The sequence below is a fragment of the Oncorhynchus tshawytscha genome, linkage group LG25 (genome assembly GCF_018296145.1).
Source record: "Oncorhynchus tshawytscha isolate Ot180627B linkage group LG25, Otsh_v2.0, whole genome shotgun sequence".
NCBI classification, from domain to species: domain Eukaryota; kingdom Metazoa; phylum Chordata; class Actinopteri; order Salmoniformes; family Salmonidae; genus Oncorhynchus; species Oncorhynchus tshawytscha.
In genome coordinates, this window is record NC_056453.1 from 2,134,159 (window position 1) to 2,140,858 (window position 6,700).

Below are 6,700 nucleotides of genomic sequence, written 5' to 3' on the forward strand. Positions count from 1 at the left end.
GGAGTTGCGCAGTGGATCTTCTCTTCTTCTGTTTCCTCCGGACTCCTGCCTGGTGTATCAGCATCCTCTCCTTCCATTCCCTCCGGGCTCCTACCTGGAGTATCAGCATCCTCTCCTTCCATTACCTCCGGGCTCCTACCTGGAGAATCAGCATCCTCTCCTTCCATTCCCTCCGGGCTCCTGCCTGGGGTATCAGTATCCTCTCCTTCCATTCCCTCCGGGCTCCTGCCTGGTGTATCAGTATCCTCTCCTTCCATTACCTCCGGGCTCCTACCTGGAGAATCAGCATCCTCTCCTTCCATTCCCTCCGGGCTCCTGCCTGGTGTATCAGTATCCTCTCCTTCCGTTCCCTCCGGACTCCTGCCTGGTGTATCAGTATCATCCTCCTCCTTCCATTCCTCCGGGCTCCTGCCTGAGGTATCAGTATCCTCTCCTTCCGTTCCCTCTGGGCTCCTGCCTGGAGTATCAGTATCCTCTCCTTCCGTTCCCTCCGGGCTCCTGCCTGGAGTATCAGTATCCTCTCCTTCCATTCCCTCCGGGCTCCTGCCTGGAGTATCAGTATCCTCTCCTTCCGTTCCCTCCGGGCTCCTGCCTGAGGTATCAGTATCCTCTCCTTCCATTACCTCCGGGCTCCTGCCTGGTGTATTAGCATCCTCTCCATTCATTCCCTCCGGACTCCTGCCTGGAGTATCAGCATCCTCTCCTTCCATTCCCTCCGGACTCCTGCCTGGAGTATCAGCATCCTCTCCTTCCATTCCCTCCGGACTCCTGCCTGGAGTATCAGCATCCTCTCCAATCATTCCCTCCGGACTCCTGCCTAGTGTATCAGCATCCTTTCCTTCCGTTCTCTCCAGGCTCAATGGTCATTCAATCACCCTTGGAACTTTGGTGCAGTGGTTTAGATGGTACCACATGATGCTTCCTTCCACCTGGGCGGCTGTTTGTGTTGCTAGGTCCACCTTGTAGGGACCCTCTCACCTTGGCTTGTTCCACTTCCTCCGGAACACACGGATGTAAACCTGGTCCCCTGGGATCACCGGGCCTGGAACCTCTGGTCCTGGTTCAGGTTTTTGCCTTCTTTCCTTGAACACACGGATGTAAACCTGGTCCCCTGGGATCACCGGGCCTGGAACCTCTGGTCCTGGTTCAGGTTTTTGCCTTCTTTCCTTGAGGCTTTCAAGCTCAGAGACTTATGGCCTCTGTTCGATGATCACACCATATACAATCTTATTTCCATCTCTCATCACATAACAGAATGACATTCCAGCTGAAGCTGGTGACTTCCTTCACTTCAGCTGAGCTTCTTTTAGTTTCTCCACTTTCTCCTTCTGGTTCCTAAGAGAGTGATAGCATAAGACTTGGAAAGCAACGAAAAACACAAAACATAACAGTATTAACAATGTGATAAGTTATGCATAAGTAGAGATGCATGAAAACCAAAGTCTGAGACCATGAAAATTCCCAACCTCTCTTCACCTGACTATATGCCTCCAGGATACTTTTCTGCTGGACTCCACAAAAATGAAGGACATAAAAAGCCTCCTCATGCTTTCGCCCAGTCTTCCCCTTTCGGCCCGAGGTTCCGAGAGTTGTTCCCAAGTCATGTCATTTTCACTTTGTTCCCCATCTCCACCATTTCACCTGATAGGGACATAACCTGATATGCAAGTGTGTATCCCTAATCAATGTTGCATCCTCTTGAGGTAACCCAGCACTGTATATGCTTTCACATCAATGCCTTCAAAATGTTTAGAGCACAATTACCCCAACATCTATCCTCTTTCATATGATGCATTAACCAATAAAGCAGCCAACCCAACTTTGATGTTAACCTTTTTGGGATAGGGGCTAGCATTTTCACTTTTGGATGAATAGCGTGCCCAGAGTGAACTGCCTCCTACTATGTCCCAGATGCTTATATATGCAAAGTATTATTAGTATTGGATAGAAAACACTCTAAAGTTTCTAAAACTGTTTGAATGATGTCTGTGAGTATAACAGAACTCATATGGCAGGCAAAAACCTGGGAAAACAATCCAACCAGGAAGTGGGAAATCTGAGGTTTGTAGTTTTTCAACTCAGCCCCCATTGAAGATACAGGGTGATATTAGTTATGTTTCACTTCCCAATGCTTCCACTAGATGTCAACAGTATTTAGAACCTGTTTTGATGATTCTATTCTAAAGAAGAGGCTCATAAGGGCTCTTTGAGTGAGTGGTCTGGCAGAGTGCCACAGCCTCGGTCTGGCGCGCTCACGTGAAAGGTAGCTACGTTCCACTTCATTTGTACAGCCAAAGGAAATGTCCGGTTGGAACATTAATGAAGTTTTATGTTAAAAGCATCCTAAAGATTGATTCCATACTTAGTTTAACATGTTTCTACGGGCTGTAACAGAACTTTTTTTAAACTTTTCATCCGACGTTCGACGCAACCTGAACACGCTTATGGATTCTTTTACCAAACGCCCTAACAAAATAAGATATTTGGACATAACTGATGGACATTATCGAACAAATCAAACATTTATGGTGGAACTGGGATTCCTGGGACTGCATTCTGATGAAGATCATCAAAGGTTAGTGAATATTTAAAATGTTATTTCTGAGTAATGTTGACTACCCAATATGGCGGGTATCTTTTTGGCTGCTTTGTTGTCTAAAGGCTGTACTCAGATTATTGCATGGTTTGCTTTCTCCGTAAAGTTTTTAAAAAAATCTGACACAGCGGTTGCATTAAGTAGAAGTTTATCTAAAGTTCCATGTATAATAGTCGTATCTTTATCAATGTTTATTATGAGTATTTCTGTAAATTGATGTGGCTCTCTGCACAATCACCGCATGTTTTAGAACTACTGAACTTAACACACCAATGTAAACTGAGAGTTTTTTATATAAATATGAACTTTATCAAACAAAACATACATGTATTGTGTAACATGAAGTCCTATGAGTGTCATCTGATGAAGATCATCAAAGGTTAGTGATTCATTTTATCTCTATTTCTGCTTTTTGTGATCTCTATTTTTTCTGCTTTTAACAATGTTTGACTTTCCTGTAAAGCATTTTGGCTGGAAACAATATGACCTTTAAAACGGCAGTGTTTTTTTAATTATGAGATTTTTGTATTTTTGAATTTGGCGCCCTGCACTTTCACTGGCTGTTGTCATATCATCCCCTTAACAGGATTGCAGCCCTAAGAAGTTTTAACTTAGCACACATCATCTTGGTTAGAATGTACATTTGTAAAGGGAACCTTTTATTGTCGTTCAAAACTCTTCACATTACAACCTCCCTTCGTTCCTGGTTTCCTTTCGCAAGTGGCCTAGAAATAAAAGACCAGTTACGACTATGCATCCTTAGTCTACTTATTCATAGTGAATAGACCCCTGTTCCCCTTTAGTCTTCCTTCTCCCGGGACACATATCATTCCAACATGTCTATTTCAGATATAGTTCACAGGTCATCTTCCCAACGGACACAGTTAGAAGTGTTAGAAGTCACTGTCACATAACACACATTTGTCCCTCACTCTTCAGCCAGTTAGGGAGGGTTTTGAGGTTCATTCACACTATCTGTGGACAAATTATCCCTACCATGCATTAAGACACAATCTGAGGTCACCTTCCATGATAACTCCCTTATTCTACTGACGATTCACCCTAACCCCTCACAGAATCCCACACTCCAGTATCCCAATCTGGTGCATTTTATATTGAAACAAAAACACAAAATGAAATCATCAATACATATACCACAATCCATTCAAAGTAACTGTCATCCCTTAATAACATATATTTTCCCTTCTATATGCAGATTGAACAAAGTACCTCTGTATATTTACCCAAAGACCATAACCCCCAGGGAACAGGGAATTTTCCCTATGAACGTGATTCAAAAATAATGTTAAATTTAAAAAACTATTAGAATAACTAATCAACTTAGATTGTTCTCTCTTTCTGAGTATATTCTTACTTCAAATGTTCCAATTTCTATATACTGTATATTCTTCCACCTTTCAATACAGTATACAATTTAATGGCCTCACCGGGCATTCGCTGATGTCATTTTGACATTTATTACTAAGTTACTATAATGTTCATGTATTTTTCCAATTTATCCTTACTGTTCAAACTTCTAGTATCATATTCCTTCAATGGGTACATTTATTTCAGAGCAGTATCCACAGATTTATTTTCCTGTCTGCACAGTCCTCTATTCATCTATTTATAGAGTAGTAACTACAGATTGAATTTCCTGTCCGAGCTCTATCAATCCATTTATATGGCGTTATTCACGGATATGACTATCCGTCTATGCAGCCCCATTATCAAACACCTGATTATACAGCACTTTCCTGATTCTCCTCCTTGACACAGACACGTTCAAATATACTTTATTACAATATAACAAAAGCCGAGCTGATTCATAAAGCAACTCCCTTTCCAATCATGGCACAGACTTCTTATACATTTGTCCTCCTTACGTCATACCCATAGTAACTCTTCTTAATGACTCATCCCCTCTGGCATTTAGCCACCATTGTCTTATTGCCTCACACTAATTTTAGTTTGGTTTCACATTAGGGCATGGAACCCGTAGAGCAACAGAGACTGTTCAAATAGACAGACATGTTTTCTACTAAGACAGGTGCATAAATGTAGGACCCAAGCAACAGTCTTAGGTACTTTACATAAATAACCAGACATGTCATCCTGCTAACTCCTCTGAAAGAAACACCCATGTTCTGACAAAAAACCAAGAGGTGTAACCATAGCAACAGTACATTAGGCCATAACATAGTAGGCCATAACACAGTTACAGGAATAACCAGTCGTGTCCAATCCCAAGACAGGTGCATGTCTAATGGTTTCTAATGACCGAGCACATACAGACTGCATCCATCTTACTAGCTCTTCTACAATTAATAATTAACGCACATGTTCTGGAAAATTCTCAATACTGGCAAAACGTATGTTATGGTTTTACACTCCCTGCTATATTGTGAATAAAAAGTTACCTGTCTAACGGAAGCCTCTCCTACATAATCCAGGTAAAATCAGGAATTACCCAGGGCAGCTGTCTAGACCCGTTACTTTTTTCAATCTTTACTACTGACACGCCACTGGCTTTGAGGAAAGGCTGTGGCATGTATGTGGATGACTCAACACTATACACGTCAGCTACTACAGCGACTGTAATGACTGCAACACTTAACAAAGAGTGGCAGTTAGTTTCAGAGTGGGTGGCAAGGAATAAGTTAGTCCTAAATATTTCTAAAACTAAAAGCATTGTATTTGGGACAAAACACTCACTAAACCTCAGTTAAATCTTGTAATAAATAATGTGTAAATTGAGAAAGTTGAGATGACTAAACACAGTACTACATAGAACCATGAATACATGGCACGCTATTCCACATCAGGTAACTGATGCAAGCAGTAAAATTAGATTTTAAAAAACAGATAAAAATACACGTTATGGAACAACGGGGACTGTGAAGCAACAGAAACATAGGCACAGAAACATGCATACACACACACCCACGATAAAATATGCACTATATACTGTGGTATCCCGGGAGGTCTACCCCGGGGGATGGTAATAGAGGGGAGGTACGTGATGCGACGTTGGCGCCCTCTGCTGGGAATACGGGACCTGGGCACCCCGACACAGACAGCTAAGTGTAGGTAATTAGGGTAAAGTGCCAACCAGCCGTGGAGGCCAAATAAAAGGAGCACTGTGGCACACCGCTAGGGAGAACGGGGAGAGCCCGACACCAAACAAAAGTAGAGGAGAAGGACCGAGCCAAACTTCAGTGATTTTCTTTGTTATGCTTATTTTCTCATAGCGAGGTTGTTTTTGCAGACAAAACCTCCCTGTCTCAGTGTCAATCTCTGCACGCTCAACCCAACATCCCACGGTTTACCACAATACACACATACACATGGATGTAGCACTGTAGATATGTGGTAGTAGAGTAGGGGCCTGAGGGCAAACAGTCGGTTGTGAAATCTGTGAATGTATTGTAATATTTTGACATTGTATAAACTGCCTTAATTTTGCTGGACCCTAGGAAGAGTAGCTGCTGATCCATAATAAATACAAATACTGTTCAGTCGTGTGGTTAGGTTCCACAAAAAAGGACCATCACTGCTTGCATTTATGAGTTGTGTTGACATGTTGAATCCGAGCTCCGAGCTGACTATTTGAACTACTGGTGCACAGCTCGGACACCCATGCATACTCCATAATACATGCCACAAGAATGCCAGCATCCCGGAGTCACATTTTCACTGTTAACGTTGAGACTGGTGTTTTGCGGGTACTATTTAATTAAACTGCCAGTTGAGGACTTGTGAGGCGTCTGTATCTCAAACTAGACATTCTAATGTACTTCTCTTTCTCAGTTGTGCACCGGGGCCTCCCACTCTTCTTTCTACAGTTTTCAGCTGTGCTAACATAATTGCAAAATGGTTTTCTAATGATCAATAAGCCTTTCAAAAGAATAAACTTGGCTTAGCTAACACAACATGCCATTGGAACACAGGAGTGATGGATGCTGATAATGGGCCTCTGTACACCTATGTAGATATTCCATAAAAAATCTGCCGTTTCCAGCTACAATAGACATTTACAACATTAACCTCTCTAGGGGGTGTGGGACAGTGGCCAACATCCAGTGAAATTGCAGAGCTCCAAAT